Source organism: Erinaceus europaeus, chromosome 16 (assembly GCF_950295315.1).
Source record: "Erinaceus europaeus chromosome 16, mEriEur2.1, whole genome shotgun sequence".
Lineage (NCBI taxonomy): Eukaryota > Metazoa > Chordata > Mammalia > Eulipotyphla > Erinaceidae > Erinaceus > Erinaceus europaeus.
The window spans coordinates 5,487,474-5,499,973 of NC_080177.1; positions in this window are offsets into that span (position 1 = coordinate 5,487,474).

A 12,500-nucleotide genomic window follows, 5' to 3' on the forward strand; every position below is an offset into this window, starting at 1 on the left:
GTCTTAACATCAATTTCATTTCAAACTAACAATTGTCAATCTATGCACCTTTAATTATTACTTAGATAATACTTTTATTTATTTATTTATTCATTTCTTCATTTATTTATTTTACCAGAGCACTGCTCAGCTCTGACTTACGGTGGTGGCAGGGGATTGAACCTGGGACTTTGGAGCCTTGGGCATGAGAGTCTGTTTGCATAACCATTATGCTATCTACCCTTGCCCAATTTTTCTAATCTTTTCTATCTTTGGTTTTAGGCAACATCTTGTGAAAGCTTTCAGCTCAGCTCTGGTGCCTGAGCACATAGTGGGTGCTCAACATTTATTTTTTTGAATGAGTGAATGGAAAAAATATAAGTACAATTTGAAGGATGGCAGAGGGCCTAAATGGGGGTTGTATTATTATGTGGAAAACTGAGAAATGTTATGCATGCACAAACTGTTGTATTTACTGTCGACTATAAAAACATTAACCCCCATAAATAAATAAATAAATAAATAAATTAATTAATACAATTAAAAAATATTTCCCCCCCTTTAGGTTCACGATTAGTCAACAATTTGTTTGGCTTTATATGTTAATTTTCTTTTCAGCACCAGGTTCCAGATGCTAGCATGATGCTGACCAGGCTTCCCTGGACAGACAACCCCACCAATATGCTTCCTCAGAGCCCTGCCCCACTAGGGAAAGAGAGAGGCAGGCTGGGAGTATGGATCGACCTGTCAACGCCCATGTTCAGCGGGGAAGCAATTACAGAAGCCAGACCTTCCACCTTCTGCACCCCACAGTGACCCTGGGTCCATGCTCCCAGAGGGATAGAGAATGGGAAAGCTATCAGCGGAGGGGTGGGATATGGAGTTCTGGTGGGGGGAGCTGTGTGGAGTTGTACCCTTTTATCCTACGGTTTTGTCAGTGTTTCCTTTTATAAATAAATAATAAAAAATAAACTAAATAAACTAAACATTTCCTTTCACATATGAGTTTCATCTGGTCTTATTCATTGTAACCACTGAGCTATTTGATCGCATTCAGTCACTTTTTGTTTTCTGCCTCTATCTTTGGTCATCCATCTCCTTTTCTCCTTAGTCCTGCTTTATTTCACTCCCCTCTTCTACTATCTTGGAAGTGGTTCTTTGTCCTATTCTTTATTCTTTATTTTCATAACTGAAAATGAAAATAGAAGAGGCAAAAACAGCTACTACAATGTTTCTCAGCCATTGTCATCTTGTCCCAGTGGTAATTCAGAAGTGGGACTTGGGCGAACACAGGCCTGGGAGCAGTTTTCTGAGCCATGAAGGGATCAAAAGTTGAGAAGCAAACAGAGCTCTTCAACCCCCCAGGGGACAGGACAAAGCCCTCCGCACGCTGGGCAGCCTCTAAGTCTGCCTGTTTTATCGGCATCTCAGATAGGCCTCGCTGTCCCCAGAAATGCTTCCTCTTTCCCGTGGAGAATTGTCCACAGCCAGGACCTTTTACCAACAGACATCAAGAAGCCATAGTTCTTTGCTTTTAATTTTGATATGTTTCACTTTAATTTATTTTCATTGGTGATTTACTATTGATTTACAAAATTATAGGGGTATAAGTCCACACTGTCCCCACCACAGAGTCCTGTGTCCCATACCCTCCACTGGAAAACTGCAGTGGTTTTCCCAAGGTCATTGATATTGGCTGACTTTAGCTATAGCATCTCTAGCTATCTCTCTGTACCTATATCTATATATTTTGCCTATTTTTTCCTCTGGTCCTGCTCCACTTTCTTTCTTTTATTACTTTTTTTTATACAAAATCACAAAGTCACAGGGGTACAATTCCACACCGTTCTTACCACCAGAGTTCTGTGTCCACACTCCCTTCATTGGAAACTGCAGTGATTCTCCCAAAATCACAGATAAGGGTTGACTATTATTTCTTTTCTATGTATGTATGTATGTATGTATTTTCATTTTGTTGTCCGGGTTGTTTTTTATTGTTGTTGTAATTATTGTTGTTATTGCTGGTATTGTTGTTGGATAGGACAGAGAAAAACGGAGAGAGGAGGGGAAGACAGAGGGGGGAGAGAAAGATAGACACCTGCAGACCAGCTTCACCGCCTCTGAAGCGACTCTCTTGCAGGTGGGGAGCCGGGGCTGGAACCGGAATCCTAAAGGCGGTTCTTGTGCTTTGCACCACATGCACTTAACCCGCTACACTACCGTCTGACTCCCCCAGACTATTATTTCTATAACGTCTATTTATCTATAATCTATCTATCTACTTATCTATTTTGCCCATTTTTTCTTTTCGCTTTTGTTGCCCTGTTGTTTTATCGTTATTGTGGTTATTATTATTGTTGTCATTGATGTCACTGTTGTTGGATAGGACAGAGAGAAATCAGGAGAAGAAGACAGAGAGAAAGACAGATACCTGCAGACCTGCTTCACCGCCTGTGAAGCGACCCCCACTGTAGGTGGGGAGCCAGGGGCTCGAATCGGGATCCTTAAGCCAGTCCTTGCACTTTGTGCCACTGTGTGCTTACCCCGCTGTGCTGCCACCCAGCCCCCCTGCCCATTTTTTCCTATGGTCCTGCCTTCTCTTTCATTTTAAGTCACACCTACACCTATTGCTACTTCCTTTTTTTTTTTTTTTTCCCTCCAGGGTTATTGCTGGGCTCGGTACCTGCACCATGAATCCACCGCTCCTGGAGGCCATTTTTTCCCCCTTTGTTGCCCTTGTTGTTGTAGCCTTGTTGTGGTTATTATTATTGCCATTGTTGATATTGTTCGTTGTTGGATAGGACAGAGAGAAATGGAGAGAGAAGGGGACGACAGAGAGGGGGAGAGAAAGACAGACACCTGCAGACCTGCTTCACCGCCTGTGAAGCGACTCCCCCTGCAGGTGGGGAGCCGGGGGCTCGAACCAGGATCCTTATGCCGGTCCTTGCGCTTTGCGCCACATGCGCTTTAACCCACTGTACCACTGCCCGACCCCGTGCTACTTCCTAATGTCTTTTCTTTTTTTTCCTTTTCTCTCTCTGGGTCCTGATGGAATTGGGCTTCAAAGCCCTCTGGTCATCTTCCCCTAACATTTCTCCCTCTCTGGGAGTATGGACCAAAATTCTTTTTTGGGGGTACAGGAGGTGAGCATTCTGCATTCTGTTTTCTGTAACTGCTTTTCCACTGGACATGGACATTGTCAGGTCTACTTCACTTCTTTTCTTCTCTCTTTTCTCTCTCTCTCTCTCTCTCTCTCTTTTTTTTTTTGTCTCCAGGGTAATCACTGGGGCTTGGTGCACCATGAATCCATTGCTCCTGGAAGCTATTTTTTTCCTTTTGTTGCCCTTGTTATTTATCATTGTTGTGATTATTATCATTGCTGTCATTGTTGTTGGATAAGACAGAGACAAATTGAGAGAGGAGGGAAGATAGAGAGGGAGAGAGAAAGATAGACACCTGCAGACCTGCTTGTGAAGTGACCCCCCTCCTCTGCAGGTGGGGAGCTGGGGCCTTGAACCAGTATCTTTAAGCCGGTTCTTTTGCTTTGTGCCATGTGCGTTTAATCCCGACCCCCTTCACTTCCTTTCTAAGCCACCCCTACACCTATCACTACTTTTGAGTGTCTTCTTTTTCCTCTTCTCTCTCAGATAAGAGAAACAGTGCCTGACTTCCTCTGGTGTTCTCCAGATTCACTTCCCTTTCAGTGATGGGATATAAACAAAATCTTGGTAACCAGAGCTTCAGGTCCTGATGGAATTGGGGTTCAGAGCCCTTTGCTCATATTCCCCTATCCTTTATCCCTCTGAGAGTATGGACCAAATTTTTTTCTGGGGTGAGAAGGTGAGAGGTCTGGCTTCTGAAATTGCTTCTCCACTGGACATGGATGTTGGCAGGTCTCTCCATACCCCTAGCCTGAAGAAACCATAGTTCTTGTCACTATCTTCACAAGATGTGTTCTTTCTCTGATTTGATTTCTTTATTTCCTTCAGGGTTATCAATGGGGCTCAGTGCTTGCACTATGAATCCACTGCTCCTGGCAGCCATCTTTTTTCCATTATCATTGTTGTTGTTGCTGTTATTATTATTGCTGTCATCATTGTCATGGTTGGATTGGACAGAGAGAAATTGAGAGAGGAGGGGAAGACAGAGAGGGAGGAGAGAAAGATAGACACTTGCATACCTGCTTCACATTCTGTGAAGCGACCCCCCCCCCTGCAGGTGGGGAGCCGGGGGCTCAAACCAGGATCCTTGCGTCAGTCCTTGAGCTTTGCACTATGTGCGCTAAACCTGGTGCGTCACCACCCGGCCCCCTCTGATTTGATTTCTATCCCCCGCCAGGAGTCTGCAGACCTGGATTAGCAAGATCTGTCTTGTTGCAGCAGAGGAAGGACAGAAGTGTATGAGGCCTTTTTAGCAGGCAGTGAACCTTTGATGAGGTCACCCACGGAGGAGGCAGGTGCATTGAATAAGATCACCCATAATCCCCCAGCTCCCAGCCTCCCATTGCAGCAAACAATGCCCATGGAACGCAAATCCTGGTGTTAGATGGCCAGTGCTCTGGCTGAGGGTGACTGGGGGACAGGTGCATCTTTGTCTGCGGGGATGGTGTTCCTTTTCCGGATGAGAGTGTGAAAGAATGTGAATTCCTGAGATGCCGCTCGCTCATGGACCAAGTCATACCAAGTAACCACTCACTTACTGTATGTTGAGGTGTCTGGGGCAATGTTCTGGATGCACCTGGGGGATCTCACCTCCAATGGAGGCACATTTGGGAGACTGGCCTTTGAGAGGCATTCTTTTTTCTTCTTTAATTAGAAAAAGAAAATGTTTAGGGGGCTGGGTGGTAGTACACTGGGTTGAGCGCACATGTTACAATGTGTAAGGACAGGGAGTCAGGCGGTAGCGCAGTGGCTTTAGTGCACTTGGCGTGAAGCACAAGGACTGGTGTAAGGATCCCGGTTCAAGCCCCCAGACACCCCACCTGCAGGGGAGTCGCTTCACAGGCGGTGAAGCAGGTCTGCAGGTGTCTGTCTTTCTCTCCTCCTCTCTGTCTTCCCTATCTCTTTCCATTTCTCTCTGTCCTATCTAACAACAACGACATCAATAACAACAACAATAAGGGAGCCGGGTGGTGGCGCAGTGGGTTAATGACGAGAAGTGCAAGGGCCAGCATCAGGATCCTGGTTTGAGCCCCTGGCTCAAACAATGACAGCAATAACAACAATAATAATAACAACAACAGTGACGATAAACAACAAGGGCAACAAAAGGGAAAAATGAACAAATAAATAAAGTTTAAAAAATAACAACAACAATAATAAAAACAACAAGGTTGACAAAAAGGAAATAAATAAATATTTTTTAAAAATCTTTAAAAAAACAAAAACAAACAATGTGCAAGGACCTGGGTTCAAGCTCCCAGTGCCTACCTGCGGGGGAAGGGGAAGCTTCACAAGAGGTCACAGGGCTGCAGGTGTCTGTCTATCTCTCTCTCTCTATATATATATATATCTCCATCCCTTTTGAATTTTGGCTCTCCATCAAATAAATAAGGATAACAAAAATAATTAAGAGAAAAAGAAAAGATGTATTGATTTTAAGAGAAGAGGGACTGAGACCAGAGCACTGTTCAGTTCTGGCATTTGATGGGGCTGGGGATCGAACCCGGGACCTCAGGCCTGCAAGTCCTGTGTTCTACTCACTATCCACTTCCCAGGCTTCAGGAGAGGCAGTGACTGTTCTCCAAAGTCCAACCCACCTGAATCGATGTCACCTGGTTGGGGTGAGGGGGAGCAGGGTTGCTAATGAGGCCCCTGCTCAGGATACATTGAATCAGAGTCCAGGCATCAGCCCTTTGGATAAGTGACCCAGGGCATTTTGTGCACAGTCGAAATTGTTCTTCCAGGGCTTTCTGCAGGGGCCTGGAACTTCTGTGGAGCTGCCAGGTGGGATTGGGCACACGCGGGAGGTGGCAGGAGATCAGCTTCCCTTCTGACTTCCTGAATGGCCTGGAGCAAGTTGTTCCCCTGGTCTGTTAAACAGACCACCTGAGCTGTTTTTATGTTGTTTTAAAAAATATTTATTTATGTTCTTTTGGTGCCCTTGTTTATTGTCGTAATTATTATTGTTGTTGTTACTGGTGGTGGTGTTGTTGAACAGGACAGATAGAAATGAAGAGAGGAGGGTAAGACAGAGATGGGGAGAGAAAGACACCTGCAGACCTGCTTCACTGTCTGTGAAGAGACTCCTCTGCAGGTGGGGAGCCGGGGGCTGGAACAGGGATTCTTTAGTCGGTCCTTGCACTTTGTGCCATGTGCACTTAACCCACTGCGCTACCGCCCGACTCCCTGTTTTTACGCTTTTAAGAATGAGACTCCAGGGAGTAAACTCGGGGCCTCATGCACATGTGGGGCCACGGCTGGGAGGCTTCCTGGGCCAAATTTCTTCTTTCTTCTTTTGAGGGAGAAGAAGGAAGTTGAGAGACACACAGAGATGGAAGAGATATGTTGGCGCTGCTCCATCATCCACAGGGTAGCCCCAGTACCATCCATGTTGCTCCTGTGTAGTTCTAGGACTCAAACTCAGGGCCTCAAATTTGGTAAGGTGCATGATCTACAAGGAGAGATATCTCCCAGGCCTTGGAGTCTCTCTTGTTAGTAAGTACCTTGGGTGTGTGTTATATATATTTGATCTGACAGAGAGGAAGGTGAAGGGGAGATAGATAGAGAATTAGAGAGATAGAGACCCCTACAGCACTATTTCACCACTATGAAGCTTCCCCCCTGAAGGTGGGGACTGGGGGGCTTGAACCTGGGTCCTTGAGCATGATAACATGTGCACTAAATCAGGTGCACCATCATGTAGCCTTGTGGTTTTTTTTTTCTTAAAGTCAGAGAAACATTACACTGAAGTTTAGCCTCCAAAGAACTTATCAAATGTCCCAGGAGGTGGCACAGTGGATAAAGCATTGGAGCCTCAAGTATGAGGTCCCGAGTTTGATCTCCAGCATCATATGTGCCAGAGTGATGCTCTGGTTCTTTCTCTATCTCATATGTAAGTATATAGACATATATTTTTTAAAAATTAGCCAAATTTAGTAAGTTCCTGTGAACGTATTCTGTGAGGTTGCTACCCTCAGTCACCAGTCCACAGTGGGAATTCACTGAGCACTACTGCATGCTTGGCAGAGATTGGGGGCTATTTTGTAGATGAACACCTGTATTCTCAGCTGACCATGGCAGGGAAACTGAGGCAGAATGCAGTCCCATCTCCAGGACCACCCAACTGGGAAATGGGGAGCTGGGGTAAAAGCTAGCTAGCTAGAGGTATAGATAGACAGACAGACAGATAGATAGATAATGGATGTGAAAGTGTTGATCACAGAAAGTCATTTATTTCATAGCATGGAAGATTCCTAGTGCACAGGGCAGAATTTCTTCCCTATCAATGCTGGGGGTGGGGTGGCTGTCCCAAGTTCCCTCCTCTGCTGAGGCCGCATTCTTTCTCTCTGACCTCATCAGAAACCCTCCTCTCCTCAGACCAGCCCTTTCAGCCACAGATTTCTTCCATAGCAGAAGCCCCTCTGGCAACCTCCACAGGACCGTGAGCATCCTCCTGGCAAAACAGGGGCTCTGTTTCTGCGCGAGTCACCCCCAGAAGCAGGCTGGCTCCACAGGAGATGGCAAAACAACCGACACTCTGCTTCGTATTGGAGGCACCTGTGTGCATGGCATTTTGCAACTCAGCTAACAAAAGAAGCAAAATGACTCCTCCTGTCATCTCTTCCTCTTCAGACCTACTCGTCTAAACCAAACCAAAAGGAACTGGATGAGTCAGACTGTCTGTCACGAAGGGTTAGAGGCTTAGGAACATGCCCCATGCCCCCTTGGTGTGGCTTCACTCTTATTGTTCAAGATCCTCTGCTCAAAGACAATCAATTGGTTTTTAATGCTTTGGGTTCTATTCCCAGCACTAGGAACTTGAATAAATAAATAAAACTTAAGCGTTCAGTGGCAGCAAAAGTCATCCAAGACGATGGCCACCCCATCAGACAGGAAAGAAGATGCCTTCCCATCTCTGCAGGAAGTCCCAGGAGCAGTTCTGGCCTCCAGCAGAAAGCATATGGTTCTCTTCCTCGTGTTGGGCCTGGACAGACACTGCTGATCAGCTGTAGTGTTCTTCCCTCTGCACCTGCCATGTCTCTGTGTCTCTGCACTCCTTCTCAGACACTTGGTTTAAGTGTGTGGGACAGACCGTAGCTCCAGGGACCACATCTGAATCCTTAGTCTTTCAATTTGATGTTTAATTATTTATTTATGCCGAGGCCCCTTTAGCAGTGATGAAACCTCTAGACTATCTGATGCTATTTTTGTCCTTTTTCTTTTGCCTCCAGGGTTACCACTGGGACTTGGTGCTGGCACTATGCATCCACTGCTTGTGGAGGCCTTTTTTTTTTTTTTTTATTGTATAGGACAGAGAGAAATCAAGAGAAGAGGAGAAGATAGAGAGAGAGGGTGGGGGGAATAGCATAGTGGCTATGCAAAGGAAGTCTCATGCCTGAGGCTCCCAGGTCCCAGATTCAACCCCCCACTCTACCATAAGTCAGAGCCGAACAATTCTCTGGTTAATTATAATAACAGGGAGTTGGGAGGTAGCACAGTGGGTTAAGTGCACATGGCGCAAAAAGCAAGGACCAGCATAAGGATCCCGGTTTAAGCCCCGGCTCCCCACCTGCAGGGGAGTCTCTTCATAGACAGTGAAGCAGGTCTGCAGGTGTCTGTCTTTCTCTCCCTCTCTCTGTCTTCCTCTCCTCTCTCCATTTCCCTCTGTCCTATCCAACAATGATGACATCAATAACAACAAAAATAACTATAACAACAATAAAAAAACAACAAGAGCAACAAAAGGGAATATAAATAAATATATATATATAATTTAAAAAATAAATTACAAAGGAGAGGGAGAAGGAAATAGTGAAACACCTGCAGACTTGCTTCACCACTCATGAAATGACCCCCTGTAGGTAGGGAGTGGGGCCTTCAACCTGGATCCTTGCCTGGGTCCTTGTGCTTCATACAATGTGTGTTTAACTGGGTGCACACTGTCCACCCCTCTTCTTTTCTTTAATAGTACGGGAAGAAATTGAGAGGGGAGGAGGATGATAGAGGAAGAGAGAAAGAGATACCTGCAGCCCTGCTTCACAGTTCATGAAACTCCCCCCCCCCCCCCCCCCCCCGTCCCCTACCCCTGCAGGCAGGGACTGGGCACTTGAGCCCAGGTCCTTGTGCAAGGTAACATATGCACTCAGCTGGGCACACCACCAGCCAGCCTCCTTATCCTAAAAGAACCTACAAAGAATCGCCAAGAAAAGTGAAATCACCAGAGCTTGGTGCTGATTCAGAAGGAAGTGTGGGGGAGGGTGAGAAGGGATTAATGCAGATTCTTCAAGTTGCTGTGGGCAGAGCCCGGTGTGGAGTCCCTTCCAGACCTGTCATCTCCTGACCAATTTGTTGCTGCAGGTCTGCATGTCCGAGAGTTGAAAAGGGGAGGGGGGAGCTGAACCACGAACCCCCTTCCGGAAGAACAGCCCATGCAATTGAAGAGGTGAGGTGTGTGTGTCTATGTGGTCTGTTAGGAATGAAGAGCGGAGGGAGGGGGGAGCACAGGAAGGCCACAGAGATCTCAGTCTCTCTGTCACTTCCGGTGGTGATGACGGGGGGGGGGGGGGGGAGGGGCATGAGTGACACCGCTGACCGCAGTTCTGTGAACTCAGTGCAGGAAGCCACAGAACCGGAAGGTCAGCATCTGGAAACATCGCCCTCGTCCTGGTCCACAGGGACCCAAGTGCTTCAGGCATCTCTTGCAAAACAAAACGATTGCCCCTTAGTGCCAAAGGTAGTGACACTGTGGATGTAGATATTTATAGCCAAGCTCTGGGCTCCTGGGCCCACCATCCTGGCTTCCTGCAGAAGCTGGAGTCCGGCCTGCATCGGGGAAATTCACTCACACCAGAATTTCTTTCTCCTTTGTTAGAAACATGTGCCTGCCACTTGCAGCTGGGAAGCTTGGCAGGTCCCAAGTGCAGCAAAACTTAGAGCCACACTTGACTGCCTGTGAATCAGCATTCTGTGACCTTGGAGCCAAGGAGAGACTGTCATCTCTAGGCTCTTCCCACTAACAGGAAGCTCTTCCATGCCAGCCAGGGAGAGGACCAGAATGCATGGCTTCGTTCTTTCAGTCCTTCCTCCCTCACATGTCTGCTCCCTCCTCCACCGTCTACCTCCTGGGCACTTGCTTAGTTTTCAGTTCAGGGTTAGATGGTCGTGGGGTGGGGGGGAGTGGACTAACGTTAAGAGGTCCCTTGTGTCTGCCAGGCAGAGACTCCCTGCACTATTTCTCACCACCTCGGATATCCTCCTCAGTCCCTCTGCAGAGTCCGGAAGTGGCCATCCCCGTCTGAGAGAGCTGGAGTCACTCACGATAAATAATGAATGATGAGGGCAATTTCCTAGAAAGGCAAAATTTTCCACAAGTTTGACCATGAGGAGACTGTACTGACATGGCTGAGGGGAGAGGTCTCAGGGGACAATTAAATAGCAATGCAAATGCAAGGCCTCAGGAGGCGCCTCACCACGCGCAAGCCTGGGGTCCCATGGCCGGCACCATATCAGAGTACCAGGAACAGCGCCAAGAGGGAATCCCTTGGGTGGTGGAGTGGTACTGTTCTCTCTTTGCCTCTCTGTCTCTAAGTTCATAGAATTAAAAAAAAGAAAGAAAGAAAGGAAGGAAGAAAAAATGAGACAGGTCCAACCCCCAGCACCACCATAAGCCAGAGCTGAGCCATGCTCTGGTCTTTCATTAAACTAGAAAATTAAAATATTTAAAAAAATGGAGGGACTGGGCAGTGGACTATTCAGCTGAGCGCACACATTACCATGCACAATGTCCCCGGGTTCGAGCCCCCCAGTCCCCACTCGCAGGAAAGAAACTTCATGGAAGTGAAGCAGTGCAGCCGGTGTCACTCTTTCTCCCTCTCTATCTCCTTTCCCTTCAATTTCTCTCTTTATATATACTTTTTTAATGGGCTGGGGAGGCTAGTTGGCAGCATCAGACATGCTCAATGGCTTCGGTCCACTTCTTGTTACATTGTGATAAAATAGATAAGTAGATAAATAAATAAGTAAGTAAGTAACAATGCAAGTGAGGTGCTTGCATTCTGAAATAAGACAGAACCCCTGGGGCCCCTGTGGACTGGGACAGTCTGGGAAGCGAGGCTTTTGTTACAGGGTGGAGAAGGTTGGCTCTCGGGAGGGGACAGGCGAGCACCCTCAGGTGTAAGCAAAGGCCTGGCCTCAGAGATCAAAGGCCTCTGGGAGGTGGGGGGAGGCACAGATCTGGTGACCCCAAGAAGCTGTTCCCCATCCCTAGGCCTGCCGTATGGACAGAGAGGGAACGGATGGGAGTTCCAGCCTCCTGTTAGCCTGAAGCATTGGAGACCATGGTGGATACTGGGGAAGCTTCTCCCATAGACCCCTCTCCTTGCCCTGAGCACAGTGCATGCCCCACAGCCAGTGCCTGCATGGATGGTAGCATAGATGGATGGACAGATAGATGGGGTGGGCAGTGGGCCATCACAGACCCAGAGCCAGGTAGGTATCTGGGTGTGTCTGGAGTATCTGGAGTTTCTGATCCCCCCAGAATCTTTCAGTCAAGAGTTTGATATCAGTCATGTACACTATAGTAAAAACTAGAGGTCTGTCTGGTGTGGTTCCGTGGGCCAGGGGGTGGATGTGGCAGTTGGAGACACATATTTTCCCAGCAGGCTGGACTGCAAGGCCGTCTGTCCTCTGAAGAGAGGGTCTCTTCTTAGCAGGGAAAGGGCCAGCGCCTGACTCTGGACCTGGTGTCCACTTCCAGAAGGAAGTAGCTGTTAGCTCCCATGCTGACGTCCCGGCCACTGCAGGCACAGGGAACCGGTAACTCTGGAATATACCTGATGGTCTGAAGATATGCCAGGGGGTGGGGGTGGGAGGGACGGGGAGTGGGGGATTGGCAGGGACATGTGTCCTGGGCTCATCTGGCAGCCTGTTGTTGAGATATCTGTGGCAAGAACACTTGTTCCAGAAATCTGCTCCTTCCTAACAAGCAGCTATCACGCCTGTGCTCAGAGATGAGGAGTTAGGACCTGTGTGTGCAGACAAGCCCACGGGCCCTGGATGCTCCGGGGAAGGCCTGTTTCTGGCCCTCTCTGCAGAGAGCTGTGCTCATGCCCTGCTCTGCTCTAGTGAAACTTTCCTGTCAAGTGTCTGATGTCAGTCATGTAAATAAAGGAAGAATTGGAGCCAGGCAAGCCTTGTCTCTCTCGGAGTGTTGCTCTCATCCCTGATAAAGTCTCACAATTTTGATTAATCAGGGGTATTGTGCAAATCTTGCTCGATTTTTGCAAGCAGTGAAGCAAGGCTGCAGGTGGCTCTCTGTTTCTCTCTTTCTTGTTAAGATTTTATTTACTTTTTAATCTTCAT